The sequence below is a fragment of the Strix uralensis genome, chromosome 15, assembly GCF_047716275.1.
Source record: "Strix uralensis isolate ZFMK-TIS-50842 chromosome 15, bStrUra1, whole genome shotgun sequence".
Lineage (NCBI taxonomy): Eukaryota > Metazoa > Chordata > Aves > Strigiformes > Strigidae > Strix > Strix uralensis.
In genome coordinates this window covers 5,969,846-5,989,967 of record NC_133986.1, presented here as the reverse complement: position 1 = coordinate 5,989,967, position 20,122 = coordinate 5,969,846, and positions in this window count along the sequence as shown.

Here is a 20,122-nt window from a genome sequence, read left to right as displayed (position 1 = left end):
GAGCTTTCAATTACAACCAGTGATAACTGTGATCCAAAGCAAAAGTAATTTGCTGCTTTTTCCTAGAAAGATAGCCATAAACTTTAAGTAAAAAAAAGGGGGGGGGGGGGGGGAAGAGACAGCTATAATATTGCCTTTAAACAATCTGAAGTGCTGATTGGATTTGGAAGGTATGAAACAACCCAATAAATCTGTAAGTGCCTGAACCCACATGTTGGTCACAAGTGACAATGCTTACAGAACCCTTGATTTGACAAAGATGTAGTAATGTGTGGGATAACATGCAAAGATATCTCCCTGAAGGCAGTAATACTTCTCATGAAGGTAGTTTTGAAAACTTCAGATGAGAAACTCAAAATTTCATTCCCATAACAGGCATAGTAGAGGACAGATTTGCTGCTTCTCATAGTGTTTCCAAAACTTGTTCCCATGATGGCAGTCCAGCTAGGACTATCCTCACATAATTTACATGCTCCTGAGTTGTCTCCACAGCATCTTAGTTTTATCCACCCTGCCTACCAACAGACAGCTTCAGTGGATGCCATAACTTTTTGATTCGTCAGTGTCAGCCTGATAACCAGGTCAGTCACTCTGGCTACTTATACAATGTTTGACTTGTTATCACACTGAACAAACTGGCAGTTTCTGTCCATCTGCTAACATGAATAAAAGTAAGAGTGTCTCCAGCCACACTACGTTTAGTAACTAGGATTACTTTGGATGTGGTCTCAGCAACCATGTTTCCCCTGAGTGAAGAGATGTACTTTACATCATGTGAGCATATCCTGCTCAACAAGGGAGAAAGTGTCTCTTCACAGAGTATCTTCCCCCCCGCAGACTATTCCCCTCTCTGTCTCTCTTAGTCCAGACAGAAACTATGTTCCCTAGGGCATCTCATGAAAAGCAGATGACATTTTTTAATGTGTGTCTATGGAAAAGATGGGCATTTTCTTTGCAGGAAACTTGCATTTCTGTGGTGTGGCCAAACAAGTAAATGAGAGAGGCCCCAAAGGGTTCTGAAGAACTTACAGGGAGATATTTCTGGCATCTGGATGTGGCATGAGGGCATCTTTGTACGGACCACAGAATGAGGTATGGTGAAATACCTGTTTTAGACCTGCTTCTATCTAGATGGCAGCAGTCTCCAAGACTTGTCATTCCCATTTCACATGCAATTTCTTGAGGGAGAGTTCTGATACTTGGCTATGGAAAAAGACTTTCAAGCAGGTCTTCCTGCTGAAGTGTTCAACTATGTCCTCATGTGCTTCTACAGCAAGACAGCATGCCTAGCCAATGAATTTGACGTGTAGGCTATTACTGCAGGTACTCTGGTAAATTTTTATAGACACAATAGTTAAGTTGAAAAGGCTCTTCAGGGGTATCAAAGGAGCAGTTGCAAAGAGTTACAGTGCCTTCATCTAGAGCTTGAGCTAAATATCACAGCACTTTCAGGCAGGTAATTGAAGAATAGGGAAGAACTTTGACTCATCATGCAGGTAGAGTACTTTGAGTTACTTCATAAAAGAAAGATCAACTTGATTCTTCCTGACAGTTTAACAAATGAGTCATGCCATTTGTTTCTGATAGTAGTTCAGATCTCCCCAAACTTTCTGTAGAGTAACTTCAGTAAAATATTTCCTAAGAAATTGCGAATTATTATTCCACATGCTCATGTGTCTACTAATTCTTTAGTTAATCTGCACTAAATAAATACCCATGTGCTAATTGTCTGTTCTTTAAATAATTACCATTATCATAGTCACTAGTTGACACAGGACAACAAAGGAGTTCCTTCTATAGCATTAATTATGCAGGTGGAAATCTGAAGAAATATTCACAGAGCTACAGGTTTTCTGTTTTGCATGAAGAAATTAAAGGCATCATAATCATTATCTAAGCACTACTGATAAAAAAAGAGCTGGCTGGACAAATGAAGTATGTCATGTATAGATACTCTGATTTTCTTTCTAATGTAACAATTTCTTCCTGTTGTACTTTGTGGCTGAAAAACTAACACTTGCAAGTCTACTGGTATATGCTGATAGCATGCTCTGAAATACGGATTTCTCATTTTCATTTTTAGATGGTTGCTCAACAAATGTATGAAATGAACAATTATGGTAAATAGTTTGAATAGAGTGAGGCTACATAGATTAGTACACTACAAGATGTCATCTACTAATCACTGAAATGACCGAGACAGTAACAAGAAAAAGAAACTGGGAATACTTTGAAAATTACTTAGTTACAGGCAACAATTCCAAAGAAAATAGAGATTTTTATTTGAATAACTTAAAAGATGCCCCAGGATGATAGGGTATAGTGGATAAGACTTGGATCCAAGCAAGACTTCTTAAAAGAAAATGCAGTAACCTTGCGTATAAAAGCTCTTAAAAATAGTTGTCACTAAGATCACTAAATAAACAAGTTTTCTTCTACTTCTCAGATCAGTACAGGTGTTCAAAAAGATTAGCAAATAACCTCTACAAACTTGCAGATATTTCTAGCAAAAATGATAAGAATAAAGAAGCAGTACAGATGAAAAAGAACAGCTACAAGTATATGAAAACATTCAGCATTCTAAAACAGTTTCTTCAGAGCCAAAAATCTGAACTAAACTTTGACTTTGAGAGCTGAGACCATCAAGTGTTTCATAGAGTTGGTCCTATATAATGTTTGATGTTTCAAAGAAAAGATGATCTCACTGTAGTGATTACATGCTACCTTCAGCATATTAGGTTTCCTGTGGAATGCATTCTCCTCCTTCACTATAGACAGTGTAGTCAGAGAAAATAAGTTTTATAAGAAGCTGCATGGGGGGAAGGAGTGGGGAGGCCTATAACCACTGCTGCCCATCACATGAATGTCCTGGAGAAGGGCAGTAGCTGCATCGTATTGTGGTGTTCCATAGCCAGATGCTGCAATACTGCAGGAAATCCTTGTAGAACCTGATGTTGCTTAACAAAGCGTTAGTTTTTATCCTGTTCTCTTTCCTGCCTTCCCTTCTCTGGGGCGGGGGAGATTATATTTCTAGGCAGCAGCACAATCAGAAACAGAGAGTAGTTCACAGTTCAGGTCAGGTAATGAGTTCAAGGATTAATTGCAGAAGTTAGTGCACAGGAAGCTAGAGAGTCAAAGTGCGCCAGCCACCCTCTGTTACATCCACAGTCACGTGCTTTTGAGATACTAAGATACAATAAGGGACCTCTGACTGCTTTCAGAAGTGATTCTGCTCTTCAAAGGTAATTGGTGTGTACCTCCCCAAGCGTAAATTCAAGCTGTTTGTTCTGTCTTAGTATACACTAACCTTTTCTATAGCCAAGCACCATAGAGGATCTGTTACTGAGTGGACGCCCAAAGCTCTGCAGCAGCATAAACAGGTTGCCCCAGTTTCCTCAGTCTGGGCTTCTCCATACCCCTGACTAGTGAAATGAAGGGCCTAGTAAATATGCTGCAGGTAATAATCATCATTGTAATGGGTATATGGGATGGTACTGCTTCAGCTGTCCCATTAATTATTCATTTATTAGTGGTCTCATCAGGATGAGAGCTTCAGCTCTGAGACTGGATATCTGGGATAATCTCGCTCTTTGGCCAGGAAATGCAACTGGACAGTAATTTACAGTGAAATAATGTAACCTCCAGCTCCCCAGAACTGTCACATCTCATCATTATTCAAGTGTGAAACAGCTGCCCTTCTCCATCCACCCAAAACTTTCAGCCAGAATTGCTGAAATATTTCTTCCTGTAAGTTTCCAAGACTTTTAAAAACATGCATAAGATTTGAACATGTTGCTCAGTGATTTTGTAGGTAACTTCACAGCCAATTTCAAGCTGCTCTGATGAGACCAGTCAAATGGCTGTTTTTAGAAAGCAGCTAAGGTCTTTGCGTAACATTAAAAAGTGGAGTTCATTGAATCTCTTGTTTGGTAGTATGCATATTTTGCCATGGAATTCTCATACATTTCATTACTCTTAGCTATATTTTGTTTTTAAAATAAGCTTGACAAACTAATGTTTTACATTGACCTATATGGAACAAACAGTTTAGCAGGAAGGTGAATTATTAGTCTAAGATGTTTGAAAGCAGTGAAAAGGAGGTGAAATTAATCTGGTCCAAAATCGATGGTAAAAGTTTAGGCTAGATTTTCTCAGTGGAGTCAATAGGAGTTATTACTTACTGAGTTTGTTGAGTAAAACAGTTGGTGCTGAGGATCCAGAGTTCATGCTTTACCCTTTTGGGGTTGGGGTGTGTTGCTACAGGTGAGCTCTGTTGTTTCTGTAGGACACCACTAGAAGCTGGTGTGCATACCCTAACATTGCTCTCCTATGTGAACCACACTGGTTACATGGGGACAGTTAAAAGGATTCAATTCACGGGGAAAAAAAACTTCAGGTTGCACCTACATTAGCATTTTAGTTTGATGTGTGATTCTGGATCTGACAGAGGGGTGCTCGCTAACCCCCCCCCCCCCCCCCCCCAATAATCCAGTGTATTCTAACCATTGGATGAGTGGGAAGATGCTGCTAAGGTAGCTTTTCCATTGGCTATACTAGCACATATCTCAGGCTGCTCTCTGAGGTCAGACCACCAACAAAAATGGTGATCTAAATATGCCAGGTAATTTCATTCAGGTATACTGGATCATCTGTTGTGGGACAACTTTCTTAAAATCCCCCAGGTGTAATCTTTCATGTTGGAATTCAGAACATAGAGGGGAAGTCCTAACTTTGAAAGTGTCTCCACCAGGAAACAGAAGAACATCTTTTGTTTTACTTTGTAGGTATGTTTTTGTGGTACCAAAATATCATCAACTGTGTATTTGTTTGGTTTTGTCTCTGTGTTTGTTGCATCAATAAAGTCTGCACCTGTTTGTTTTGGCACCAGGAACAGTTAGTTGTCTAGGCTGTATATACATTTCCCACCTGCCTTGCTTATCTCTCTTCCAGTGATAAGTACCCACTACACTTGCTGTGGGTAATTAGCAGGCCAGTTAATCCAGGAGAGGCAGATACTTTCTTTCGGACATCTGCATTCACTTTTTTATTTTTTTTTTTTTCTGCAAGCACTTTTATATTAGAAATTATGAGAGGCTTTTTTTTTTTTTTTTTTAAGATATATGGGGAGAAAACAGAAAGCATTTCTAGATGATGTGTTGTTATGATGAACAGGCATTAATAATTGACATTCGTGGTGAGAGAGAAGGCAGTACACACTCTGAGGGATTGTGATGATATCATGGTAACCATGAGAGCAAAACCCGAGTGGTCTGTGATGACGGCAGATATGTGCATCGCTTTATACAAGCTGTTCCTCTGTTGGATGGTTTATATTTGATGGAAATCTGTTTATTAAATTCATACGTAAAATATCTACACATACTCCTGAAAGTTTGCTGGGGACAAGATTAGGTCAGCTCAGCTGCACAAACATGGGCAGAACAAACTGCTACGAACTTCAAGCATCACCCCAGTGAAATGAAGCAGAATTTCCATCCTTGTGTTACAAGGTGAATAGTTGTGCTGCGAGGGAGGAACCTGCAGATGGGCAAGCCTGCTTCCCAGGAGCGATGGGGGAGATCTCATCCTGCATGCCCAGGGCACAGGCTGGGATATCAGGGATTATAGTTAGCTGCTATGAGTTGTCGTGGTTGCAGTTTCCTTCGGTAATCTCAGTATTCCTATCCCAAACCCTCCAAATATAGTGCAAAGATGTATTTATTCTGGATTACAGATGTGCATCCTGTTGCCTTTGGATGACTTAAAAACTCTATAATCATACAAACACACCTTTGCCAACGAGTTTACAGTAACTCCTGAGAAAAAGATTTTTTTTTTTCAGACCTTTTTTTGCCTTGGTTATTAATACACTTATCAAAATCCAAATAGTTATTGTTTTCACTCTCATCATTTAGCAACTTGGTTAATTAACTTGGTGACAGTGATTTCAAAGGACAGCCTTTTGGCTGCCAAAATGTAATGCAGGAGGACGTCCTCAGGTCCCAGCGTTTCAGAATGGTGGAAACAGGCATCTTCTGAGATAAATCCAGTAGAGAACAGTGGGTCTCCAACCCCCTTTTAGCTGAGGTCTTGCTGCCTCAGTTTCCTGCTGCCTTTCCTTTCCGTAAGGGAAGGCTGCATGCTAGCAATGATACAGAGCATGATACAGAGCTGCTGCTTGTTTCAACATGCTTAACTCTAAGGCTTTTTTGCACTTTATTAGTTTTAACTTGTGTTCAGCCATTCTGTTTAGCTGCATGAGCTGGCAAAGCAACTGAGTTCTGACATTAGAGAATCCCTTTGGTATGAGAATTTCTTTGCTGGCAGATAGCTCTCTGCCTTCACAACACCAACAGTGACAAGGGACCAGCCATCATTAGGTACTGTTATGCTGTAGTTACAAAATATGTGTTCCTGGGAAAATGTAGCACGTAGTTGCAGAGCACTTGACATATAATGTGTTCTTGGTCTCCTTCCTGGTATACAACTCTGCTGCATGAACCTCTGTTTCGGGTAGTACTTCTTTGGCAGTAGTAGTGCTTCAGGCTAAGTATGAGCAGGTATATCTTAGTTGTCTTGTCCTTTATGTAAAGTATGATAAAATCTTAAAAACTATAAAACATAAAGTTCATAGTGTCATCCTCATCCTTCTAAGATAGGTACTGGGCCCTCACAAGCTGCTGTTAATGGAATGGTTTTGGTTTTTTGTTTGTTATTTTCTATTCTGCCTGAATACACTGGTTGGACAGGTTTAAAAGTCTTTTTCTCTACAGATGGCTTAGTTTTGTGGAAATACACTCACATAACCTAGGACTGCATACAGCAAATGTAAGAAGTATTTGCTCTAAACTCAAATAAGCATGTGCTAACACTTAGAGACAAAGAAATGATGGTTGGAAAAAAGAAAATCTCTTCAGTATTGGAGTTTTAGCTACCATTACAATGTAAGATACCTAGTAATGGCACATCTGGCTAGTACCTTGTATTAATACATGATCAGTTTAGTATGGCTTGTGGCATCTCAGCTATCATGATTTTGCAGACTACAGGCATGTCCATGAAATGCTGTCTTGAGAGGAGTAGGTTCTCTGGTATTTAGCTATACCTGTACTGTGATGATTTCAGGTGGGAAGAGCAGGGCACTCTCCTGAGCAAAAGAAGTGTCCCAATCCCAAATGAAGGATAAGAGGTAAACATTAGGCCTTTAAAAAATGTCCTAAGAATTTCCCCCCTTTCCCTAGTTCTTATTAATATACTTCTTAAAAATACATGGACATTTAACAAATCTATTTCAAATATAATAAAATCTGTGATAGAATTAGAGCTGAATTAATAAATGCTGCTGAGTTCCTCTCTTTTTCCTGTACAATTTCTGTGGCCTAGCTATCCAAATTTTCTCTTATACTTTTTCTATTTTCATCTATATTAGTATTATTTCCACATACCTTAAAATATTTTTTCATTTCTCCTACCCATTAAAATATCAGTAATGTTTTTATTAACCTTGATGACAGCATTTATTATTTCAATAAGCATTTTGTTGGCAAACCCCCAAACATTTCACAGCATAAAGTGTTGCAGTTGTTGATCGCTGCTTACAGGAAGCCCCACAGTTTTCCATGTTTAGTGTGCAGACATAAAATTTTAGAAGTCTTTAAAAATGGATAAGGAAAAAGAAATATAGTGAAAATGTACCTCATTCGTTTTTCTCCCCCTTCCCATGAGAAGTAGAAAGCAAGAGGAATACTCAGACATTCTGTGTAAAGGCAAAATATTTTGAGTATCCTGGGGGAAGAGGGAAGGAAGATTCAGTGACAGGTAATTTTGTGCTCCATCTTTACGAATTACAAACCCGTTTGAGGTAAGCACAAACTTTTCTGGTGTCTGTCTGGAGGACTATGTTGTTTATTGATTGTCTTTTTTCACTTGTGCTTACTCTTCAGACTTTCATTGCCACAAGGTAGGTTAAAAGACTAGTTTCTACAGGTTCTGAGGATCAGCCATCAAGGTTGAATAATTTTCATTGTATTTTCACCCTCTTTTTTTCCCTCAGGGTTGAAGAACTAATAGGTGTGTGGTTTAGCAGCCAAAATGAACCTGTTTTGTTGCTATTAACATTCAGATTTAGTTCAGGAGAAGGTACTCATCCATTTCAAATATCTGCTTTGTGCCAGACCAGCTTATTACAGACCTAGAAGGCCAATGTGAAAACTGGCATTAGTTTCCCCATTGAAAAAAGTAGGAAACATACAGTATTGGCACAAACCCAATATTTCCTCTCTTAGAACAAGAGATGTAAGTATACACCACATTTGTAGTCTGATAAATGAGATCTCTTTCAAGGAAGCTAAACTAAATGGCTTTTTCTGTTTGCTTTGTATAGGAACTGTTCATTGAGGACTGAGCACTTATATTTGAATAGCACATTAAACAATTATTTGCCCATTTAGGCCACATTTTTTATCTGTTTCTCTCAGTAAGAGTGCCAGGTCAGGCTGTTCCTGCCACGTTGTCAATAGTTCATTCCTGTTCTGTGTAGATATTTTCTTCAGGCATATTTTTAGACTGTATGAGTTCCCTGATGCAGTTTACATGGTTTCATAAGCAGTTGCGTGAGAGAGCAATGTGGGGGGAAACAAGGAGAGGAGAAGAGAAATGTACGTGTGACAAGATTCTACTGAGCCAAGAGGAATGTCTGTGGAATCATGACTTCAAAACTAGGATGATCTTGCTGCCTCCTATTTGAGTCTTACAGTGTGTCTAAGTAAAAAGCTTTATCTTAGAATTCAGCTCAGAATTTTGCTACACATAGATTCTATGTTCTCTGACAGTCTGTGTTCAACATTGATTTCTCATCTCACTTGGTTTCCTAAGATTCCTTAATACTTCCTTTTCAGATTTTAGATGGTTGCACTGATTTGTTTAGCTTTATATAAAACATTTTAGACTATTCTTTAATCTAATTCTGTGTATTGATTTTTCTTGTCTGATGTTTCAGGTATAATAAGAATGTTATTTTAGTTTCAGAAAGAATATTACTCAAGTATTTGTTCATTATTTTCAATACTGCATTGTGTCCAATTGCATATTTTTCCAGGTTGTTTGAAATAATAATTATTTACTTTTATGTACAGATACTGTGGATATTCTAACAGATTTTACCCTCCAGAACCAAAAACGAACAGATTTTTATGTCTCTGTTTTGCTTTGGAGATTACGTTATTTTATTAACATTTTAGAATTATTTATGGCTAGCAGATTTACATATTTAATATTAAAAATTAAATTTTAAATGGGAATTATGAATTGAGGCTATGAATCTCTCTTTCTACCAAGCAAGCAATATAACAGAATTTGTAATGTGAGATAGTTTCACAAATTATAGTGTGTTAGCAGAGGATGGACCAGAAATTTGACTCAAATTCCACAGAAGTTGATGGAAGTCTCTGCATTGGTACTTAGGGGGAATACACACTGGCTAATTATAGCTCAGGCTAAATCTCCCTAACTTCTCACTGTAGTCAGTGCAGAGAGACGAGCTTCTCCAAGGGACAGTTTAGAGCAGATCCCTAGCATAGCTGTTCTTATTCATGTCCTGGAGGATCATGTGGTAGAGTCCTCTTCAGCCCATAATTATCCGTGTAACCTGAGGTTTCTATAGCATCCAATGCCATAGCAGCTAATCCTTTCACATGTTAATTAGATCAGTATTATGGTGTAAAATGACAATGTTCATTTTAACTTCACATAGAGTAGAAAGTTGCCACGTTTGGTAGATTTTATAAAAATGTCTGTTATAAAATTACATAAAGCACATTATTATTTTCTATAAACATACATAAAATTAGCATTAGAATGTTCAAGCTTCCTTTTAGGCAGATTTCTTAAAGATAAATAAGGACTCAATGAAAGAAGAATGTGTCCCATTATTTAGTAGTTAATAGGTATCATTACTTGCTAACCCTGACTACTAAAACTATACTTCTTGGTTCAGGCATGCACACTACGTATACATACCATTTTGTGGAAAAAAAGTCTGCAAGATTTATTGCATCTTGCCTTTTAGCTTTAAAAGGAAAAAATTAAAAAATGTAATAACTCTGGGTCAAGGCATTTCATGTCATAAAATACATGAGGTCTCATGCAAGTATCACAAGTCCCAGAGTCAACAGGGTGAACAGTTCAAATGGTTTCATCCCTAGTCCCTGAAAATGTAAGGTTTTATTTACCTTTAGTCAAATCAGGACACCGTGTATTCTTGTTAGGCCAATTTTTTTTTAAATTTTTTTTTCCCCCCCAAGGATTATATAGTTTATTACCTTGGCTCAGCTGGGCTGTATAAGAATCTTCTGCTTCATCCTGAGGAATTCTCAGCTTTGCTCTCAGTACAGTTTCAGTTCCACAGGTCATCAAAGGAATATGCAGGTTTTGGGTGACTCTTGAATATTCTCCTTTTAGTTTCTCTTCTTAGTTTACTGAGCAGCTGTATAGGAAAAAAAAAACCCAGTTGTGTTTAAACCATGCAGACATTTAAATAGTTTGCCCCTTAAAACATTAACATCTAAACTATTAATTTAAATAAGGCCTATGTAATCCTATGACAAATACCATAACATTGTAAAAAGTACAAGGTTCACCACTGACCGCAACCTGAAAACAGTGTTGAAAGATGTACATTGGAGTCAAGCTATCTACTAAAAAACCTAAATCAGACAAAGTAAGCTACATCACTCTGATATGAATTAACTTTGACCAACATTCAGGATGACTGAGGCTGTACTGAAATGTACATATTTTTCAGTAGCAGTGCTGGCTTAATTAGTCTGCACCTCCAGCTGCTAATTCCTCCCCTTTCCTTTCAGTGTACTGGGACAGCTAGCTGTGCAGCTGTGAAGCTCAACCAACTCAAACCCATTATTTTCTTTGTTGGGTTACTTGTCAGTGAGATCAGTTCCCCACTTTGATTCACTAGTGTGGATGTCACTTATGCCAGGACAACAGAAGAGATAATAAAATGGCAGAGATGAGAAGCCAGGATGCTTTAACTGGTCAATGGTTCTCAAAAGTTTTAGACACAGTAAAGAAATGTTTCAGACCTTCCTATGTTGGTAAAGCTCAAAGAATCCATATTTTCCCTTACCTGTACACCAAGAACTCTTCATTATATATTTATATTTTAAATTATTGTGAAGGAGTGGGCTAATGAAAACCAGACATAGCAAATAACAAATCACCCTTTCTGAAGAGCTGAGTTAATTTTGTCAGTGTAACTTCAGTTCACACATTGCTTTATCTACCATACATATATATCTAGAGGTTTTGTCTTTCCATAATGCATTATTTTGTTCTATAAATATGACTTCACAGATGTCCCTTCATGCAAAAAAAAAGGAGGGGAGGGATCTATTATCTCTGCTCTCTGAGTGATGTTCAAGGCAAATAAATTCTAAGAATTGAAGGGCATTCTTTCTTCTGTTTATTCACTTTATGCATAACGGATTTTAAGAGCCATACTAGATGTTCACTGGTGACATTATAAAAGAAGGAAATTTTTCTTTTTTTCCCCCAGTATTTCTGTGACATGCCAGAGATTCTTTTTTTTTTTTTTTTTTTTTTTTTTAATTTCAGCTGGGTGAGTTATGCTGGCATTTTAGGCCCACTTACAGATTGTATTAGAACATGAGTATCATAGTGCTTTTTCAACATCTCTAATACAGCCTTCCTACCTGCACACTCAGATATGATTCTTTTAAGCCAGACAGCCAATTTTAGAGGTTTCTGTTCCTACACACTTGTGTAGGAACCTGTGCCTACACTTGTGTAGAAACCTGACCTTGTGCCGCAGTTTTGGTTGTGCCAGCACTCCTTCACATGGAGTTAGCTGGGTTAGAAAAAAATCTTCCAGGGTTTTCTGGTTTGTTATTTAACCTGAAAAATTTAATTGACTGAATCTATAGCATATTTCTGTAAATGTTTTGAATAGCCACGACTCAAGTGACAATAAATTTTGTCACAAGGAGAGGAAACATTGGTAAGGGTGAAGAGGTGAAGGGTGCAGGAGTGTATTTTGTTAGATAGTTTATGATTAATATGACATTTTTAATAAAGTTGTGTTTCTTCTTGAGGAGATGAAAATTTAAACCCATGTTGCAAGTATCAGGAAAAAAATGTTTTGTAGTCATTGGTCCTCTTTTTCAGCACTACACACTTTTAGACATACATTTAATAATTTTATTCCTGTTATTTCTGTTGCATGCAGAAGTGAAACACCTGCTCAGGTTTGCCTCTTCTCTCTATCCAATTTCTTTAGCTTGTCATAATGTTTATTACCTGGAAAAGTTGATTTCTCTGTTGTCCATGGCCTGGGTCGCGATTTCCATTGCATTGTTTGATGTTTTTACAGATCATGAATTTGGTAACTGGAACAATAATGATAAAAAAACCCAACAGATAAAACATGTAAAATAGAGCATTTAAAAGTAGTTCTGTCACCAAAGAATTTGCTTCATAGGGATAACACGTGACTGAGATAGCTCTCTTAAATGAAATAATCTAATATTTCAGTTCTCTAAGACTTCCACATGTGCATACTCCTGAAGGTTATCAATTCATGTTCAAAGACATTTGGATTAGCATGTGTCTTGAATGTACATTAGCTTCTCATCATTGCAGCATCGTAATCATTCTTCATCTGCAGACCTGTGAAGTAATAAGAGAGCTATTGTTTCTGCCTAAAAGGTGGCAAACTGCAGTACAGAAAGGATAACTCTTTCAAAATCATACAAAAAAATCTGTAGAATATCTGGGAATAATCTGAGATTTTACTAATTTCTAAAATAGTGTGAGGCTGCTGGTTCATCCTTCCTCCACCCACAAATCAAAATTGTCACAATAAGATGAATGTTGCCTTAGGAAAAGATGATGAAATAATCTGTGACAAACAGCAAGAAGAAGGATCACATCACTTAGAGGAAAACTACAGTCCTATTTGTACGCTAGACAGAGATAGACTTTCTGCCATAGAAAATTCCACATGTGGAATCTGGATTTGGTCTCTTGCTCTTGGTGCACTGGGGGATGGAGGTTTATGAGACACCATATTTCTTCTTCTGGGTATGCTGCTTATTAAATTGTTCTGTAGAAATGCTCAGCATAGTATCATATTAAGTGACAGTGATTGCCTGGGCTGTAGCTCAATATCTAAGAGCTGTCATATAACTACATTTTCTGCTTCCTTGTCTGCTGCTAAGTATGAGAGAGGGGAGGGGCCTACTAGAATCAGTGACTTTCTCTATACAAATCCCCTCCCCCCCAAAAAAGGTTTACATTTTTCATGATTCACTTTACATTGTGTGGGATTGTCAGTTGTATATTCTTGCAGGCAACTGCTCTCTTTACACTTTGAAATCAGAATAAGCTTTTATTTTTTTCATAGTCACAAAATAACTTGCTTTAATATTTTCAGAAATGTTTTTCCCAAATTTATTTTCACATCAATATAGTCTTTTCACACCCTCAATAATTCCAGTGCCTATTCTATGATACTTAAAATAACTATGTATTTCTTTATCTTCCACCTGCACCTTTTGGAAGTGTAGCAGGTTTATCTCTCATTACATTGTTTTCTATTATTTAATCTCAGACATTTTCCTCTAGTTTTTATAATTTTCTTTTCAGTTACATGTCTTACTAAGATACTCATATGGTAGCTTTCCTAATCATCATTGATCCTATTTCAGACATTTTCTCTTCAATGTCTTTTAATATAGTCTGATTTTTTTAAAAAAAATTCTTTGGTTTTCCAGTAACTTATTCTTCCATCTTTCATCTTTTTCTATGTAATGAAATTCAAATAATTGTATGGTTTAGTTACTCATTCCTCAATTATGAACTGTAGAGACTGTGAGGAGATGAATAGGCTTTGTGTGATATATTCTAGAAGCAGCTCTTTGGATAGATTTAAAATAAACAGGAATTTAAAAATTGATCAGAATTTAAATGAAGTGAAAACCTAAATCCATATGTCAAGCAAAGAACCTAATCTGTTTTACCCATACATAACATGGAGTTTTCTTTAAATAGCCAGTCACCAAGGAAAATAAATTCTTATGCCGATTTATTATTCTTAGCTCTCCCAGAGAACTTGCAGAAATGGCTTACACCTAAGACTATATTACAGTCTCTCCTTGTGTAGAGACATAATAATAGTATCTCACAGGATTCATTCAGTTCAATCAGTGATGTCACTGAAAATTGACAAACTTAATTTGGAAATATTTATGTGATGGTATGTCAAGCAAAAGTTTTATTCTGTTTTGAATCCTTTGTTCTGCAAAACCATTCTACTACTTGATAAGGTTAGTGGATTGTACGAACTGTGATGGTGGTACAGCTGCTCTGGTAAAGTCTATTGATAGTACACTGCTAGACTTGAGGAGCTTATGTAGTACCCAATGGTACTATCTGTTGCTTCCCTGAACTGACTGAAGGATCTCAAAATGTTCCCTCTCCATTACAACCACCACTTTTAAAGGTTTTTTTTTTTTCCCGACTTCTCCTTACTTCTGTCGTTTCAGATGCCATAGTTTTTGATAGCCTGAACGTGAAAGAAGTGCAATACAAATATTTCATATCATGTAGAATTTTCTCTATTTCAATAACTGTTTCTTCCCTACATGATTATATTGCATCAGTTACTGCCTACTGTGGTTTATATCTCCCTGCACAAACGAGCAGTCAGATGTTTTGCTTCAGATATGAGAAATTTTTATGAAAAACAGATCCATTATTACAATAGGCTTATTAACTTAAATAATTTACAATATAAGATTTTAAAAGTATGGTCAGATTTATGGCAGTTAAATTCTTCTAAATTTGACAAACTTCTTGGATATCCAGTGTTCTTATGGGAAACATGACTCTTAACTTTTTCTCTATACTGATTTCACAGGAAATGTTCAATACTACACATTTAATTTTACTGATAAAGTTAAGCCTGAAATTCATGACAACTCATTATAACTTTACATTTCATTTCAAAACAATTCTCCTCCTTTTTCTGCCCCTTTCCACAAGTAAAAACCACACTAGTATAAACGGCAAAATCAGTGTCCTGAGATTTCCTTTTCCTCTTCTAATTTCAGGAGAAATGCAAAGGTTTAAAAATCACTGAAGAAAACACAAATCCCTATATTATTTACATGAGTAAGGATTCTACAGATGGAGCCTGACATAAGGGTAATTCAGTGGTGTGGGTAAAAGAGAAACTTTTCCAAACCTTTTCACATAACTGGGAATATTTCTCTAGTGTTTTTCTGATGCCTTGAAAGAAAAATATCCTTTTCTTCCCTCTATATAGTTTGTATTTTGTGTAATTATGCATTCTGGATATTTTCTTCTGGTCACCTCACTGACTTCAGTGGGCATTGCATCAGGCCTTACTAGCAAAAATCCTTAGGCTGGATCTGTAGCAAGTAGCTTTGTTAACTTGAGTGGAATTTTGCAGCTGAGGTGGTTTGATTGTGTTTTGATGAGACTGTAAGCCTCTAGACATGCATGAACATAAACAGATTGATATAAATGCTTACAAAGTACCCATAGTGAAATTCTTGTCAACTGTGGTAGTCAAGCACTATAGTATTCTGTATTACAAAGGACTGGTTCTTTTGAACCAGAAATATATATGTTTGTGTAAGCTTGCAAAGCTGCCATTGCATGTTCTTTATTTTTAATAAAATCAAAATCCAGGATTCAGTAGCTCAATAAATACTGAGATCAGTGAGTGTTTTGCAGTTTGATGAGAGCATGAGATAGGCCTAGAGTTCTGTGGCTGAGTGGTTTTTTGAGACCAGTTTCAAATGGTATCTTCAGTTTTACTTTAATGAGATATGAAGGTACATACTCAGCTTCTTGTTGATCTGAAAAAAGTACAAAAGAGATGCAGAAACCTGAGCTTTCATTGAAAACATGGGAAATCAAGGGCCCTCAGCATCTTGCAAATTGTGTGTTAAGTGCCTCAAGCTGATGACAAAAATTAGAGTTCCCTGAATGGAACTCCAGAGTGCATTTCACATAGTGTGAAATCTCCTTTGGTCTATGGTATTAAAATCAATACAAACTAAAAATTAAATGGAACCAAAAAAATTAACACCAAAATAGATAACCCCAAATCTTCTAACTCACTACCTCCTTCAACCCAAACTGCATATATCTTTCAGCTGATACAAAAATACTTGGCATTAATCTATTGTTATGAATGTCACTGTTCTCTACAATTTGCTTAAGTTTATATTGTTTGAAGTATTATAATTGGCAGTTTGGCAGAGCATAAAGTATGAGCAAATGAGTTGAAAGAACAGACTGTATTTGCAAATTCAAAGTATTTATATATGAACTATCTGCAGTTTCTTCTGAAAAATAGTATTCCGAGTACCATGTTCTGACCTCACTTGCATCTCCATTACCCTATACTCAGCACAAAGAGCAACACTTTCTGATACAGTAATTTCCTCTGTGTAAAGAATTATCTCATACTTTGATTATGTAACTCAGACACAACCTTAAAGTAACTGATGCTCTGCAATTTTCTCAGAACTGATGAAGGTCAGAAAGTAAAGTCAAACATGCCCCTTTGCTTCCTCCACTGATCTTTGTACATTCAACACCACTTAATATCCAAAAAGTTTAAGACCATTATTTTGGCCCCACTTTCCTGTGCAGGACTGCTGGAGTACACTGAAGAACACATTCATTGGAAAGTCCCCTCCTATCTAGTCATTCAGATTCTGTGATGATAGACAGCAATATAAAAGCCTAAAAAAAGATCAAGTCAAATGAGCAATGAAGTTGGTGAAGGGTCTAGAGAACAAGTCTTACGAGGAGCAGCTGAGGGAACTGGGTTGTTTTGTCTGGAGGAAAGGAGGCTGAGGGGGGAGACCTTATCGCTCTCTACAACTACCCAAAAGGAGGTTGTGGCAAGGTGGGTGTTGGTCTCTTCTCCCAAGTAACAAGTGATAGGATGAGAGGAAAAGGCCTCAAGTTGCACCAGGGGAGGTTTAGATTGGACATTAGGAAAGGTTTCTTCACTGAAAGGGTTATCAAGCACTGGAACAGGCTGCCCAGGGAAGGGGTTGAGTCACCATCCCTGGAGGTATTTAAAAGCTGTGGGACTTAGGGACATGGTTTAGTGGTGGATTTGACAGTGTTGGGTTTGTTGTTAGACTTGATCTTAAAGGTCTTTTCCAACCTAAATGATTCAATGATTCTATGAATATGCTGCTTACACAAAAAAAGAGAGCTGTCCCTTCTATCAACTGTGATCAGGGAAATTTTGGCTGTACCTTGTAGTCCACCTTCTAACTTTTTACATGGTTTTTATATATTATCTATTCGTACTTCAAAATATGGAAGTCAAACCTATAAGAATCATAGGTAGACTTTATACTTGGATTAATTAAATACCTCTGAATTGTCCTTGGTTCTCTATTTAAGTGATGAAGCAGTCCTAGTTTCAAGTTTGTCTCCATAGCAGCAAATGAAGGAATTTCTGTGAGATCCCTGTGTCCCCTAGTGCAGCTGACAGCTCTCCGTACGGTCTATTAGATACCTGCTCAAGCATCATCATCATCAGGCATTTTCTATCCCCAGGACTTTTATTGAAAATCGTTCCAGAAATTCTGGTGTTTATAAACCTCTTCCTAATTTCCAGTCCAGGTATCATAACTCTGCTTTAATAATTGTGGTACCCCTTCACTTTACAGAAAGAATGGCATCTCTGTTAAAACATTTTTACTTGTATACTATTTTCATCAGAGATGAAAAATTAAGTCCTTTCAGAGAAGTCTTGCTCATACACTTAAAGGGATGGTCAATGTTAATAAAAAGAACATTTAATTGGCCTTGGAAAGTGAAATTTGTGTTCTATAGGCCAGTTGTATGACCAAAATAAAAAGGTCACGTCTTTGTAGGCTGACAGGCTAAATTGGTAGCAAGATACCTGCTTTAAAACTCCATGGAAAAGGTCCAAAAGAATATTACAGTCCATACTGCTTCTTATTTGCTATTTATTTTTTGTAAAAATATTATCAAACATTTTAAATCAATTTTCTGAATCAAAAATCCGAAGTGAAATTTCCTTCACAAAAGCTGAATTTCACATAACTTAAGTGTCTTTGAGGATCAAGGATCAAATCTTAAAGCCCAAAGCCACAACAGTGCCTAAATATATTTTAGAATTGGGATTCAGGTGCTTCAAATATTTAGCCCAGTAATGCCATGATAGATGAGAACCCTGTATGATTGGTGTCATGATATTTAAAAAACTAATGATTTGTGTTTTAATATTCACACACGCACACTCATACTCCCATCAAAGCCTTTGGTTTTAAACAGCAACCAATGCTGTTTGTAAAAGATTATAATCTGACATGCACATATCCAGGCTTTGTTTAACTATCAGGGAAAATTTAGATTGCTTTGAATCCCCTTAAAAAACATTATACAAATGTGCATAAAGCTCTCCTTAGTAATTTGCAACATTCTGTCACCATAAAAAAGAAAGTTTTCATTGGTTTGGAATATGTTTAACAATGTCAATTACTCTTGTAATAACAGTAAATTACTTTATTTCACTGCTGAAAAGTGACCATAGTGATACTAAAATAAAATAACTTTTTTGATTAGAAGTTTCCATACTATTAAAACAGCAAACAATTAAAACAGTTTGTTTTCATGCCTTTTAGTATTGTGTTTGTAGAAAATCATGACATGCACTCAATTCATTTTTAACCTAAGATTTCCAAATCCTGTGGTTAGATTAGTCAGGTGATATAGCTGAGCCGATTAACTTGATAATTTTAACTATAGAAAAATTCATCAAAGGACAATTTTTAGGACACACAGTATTTAGCTACTTACTTGCAGAGGCACCTTCAAATATGAGTTAATAATGGCACTGAGGTACAAGAAAAACAGAAATAAAGGGATGTTTAGATCTTAACAGTAAAAGTAAGTGCAAACATAAAGTATTCTACATGCAGAAAAACAGAAAAAGTTGGTTGTCTGATAGACAATGTCTCAGAAGGGGTACAGAAACAATATACAAAACAATGAAGGACACGAAGATTCACAACTTTTATCCAACCCATTTTTAAACTCAAGCAGAAGAACTCATCTCGTATGACTGGAGTTTTAAGGTAATAAAAATACTTGTTTATATCATAACTACTAAGCCTCTCCAGAGGCCTGTATAGAGGATAAACAGCCTCTATACTAGGAGTTAACACAGAACAAGAACTTCATGGCAACTAAGAAACATCAGCAGCTGGATAAGGAGACCACCAACTTTGTGTTTTCGACTGTAGGATAGGCTTTGGACAGCTCTACAAAGGCAAACTGATTCACAGAAGGCTAAGAACAGAATGTGTTATGAGCCGGCAACAATACACTAACTCCCTGGATAAAGTAAGACGTTGCTTAATCTTTTTGTATCACAATATCATCTAAGAGTGATATATTAATAAAGCAGCCTGCTAACCATTCTACTGTAGCTTACTCCACATTAATTTCCCTGTGTAAACAAGTCCTGGAATTCATAGGCCAAAAAAATTATAAATTGAATATAAATCCCTTATAGCACAGCATTTACATTTATCAGATGTTGGTGATTATGAAAGTTATGAAACTGTACTTGGCAAATGAGAAAATGGTAGAGTTTGGTGGTCTTTATGTTCCTCAAGCTGCTAGCCTTGTCCTAGAAGCATAAACATTAACAGGCCACTACCATTTTCCTGATGCTACTGGCACCTATACAGGTGTTCTGTTTTCTCCAGTCCTTCTCAAGGTATGGCATTACTCTATATTTCCACCTCATACATTTTCTAGAATTGTTAACCTGTAACTTATCTTGGATTCTACCAGTGCCATGTTTCATTTCACTTTGTCAAGGAACTAATGTAACTTCCTGTAAAACAGTATGAACCTGTTATGCACAATTGTGTTTTCATTCTAACTTTAAGATGGGCTAAATTTCTGGTCAGGCCAAACTAATAGAATGCAGCCAGTTTCCTAATACTGCTTATAAGTGTAAAGAATAACAGTGCCTTTAGCAACCTCTTCATTAAAG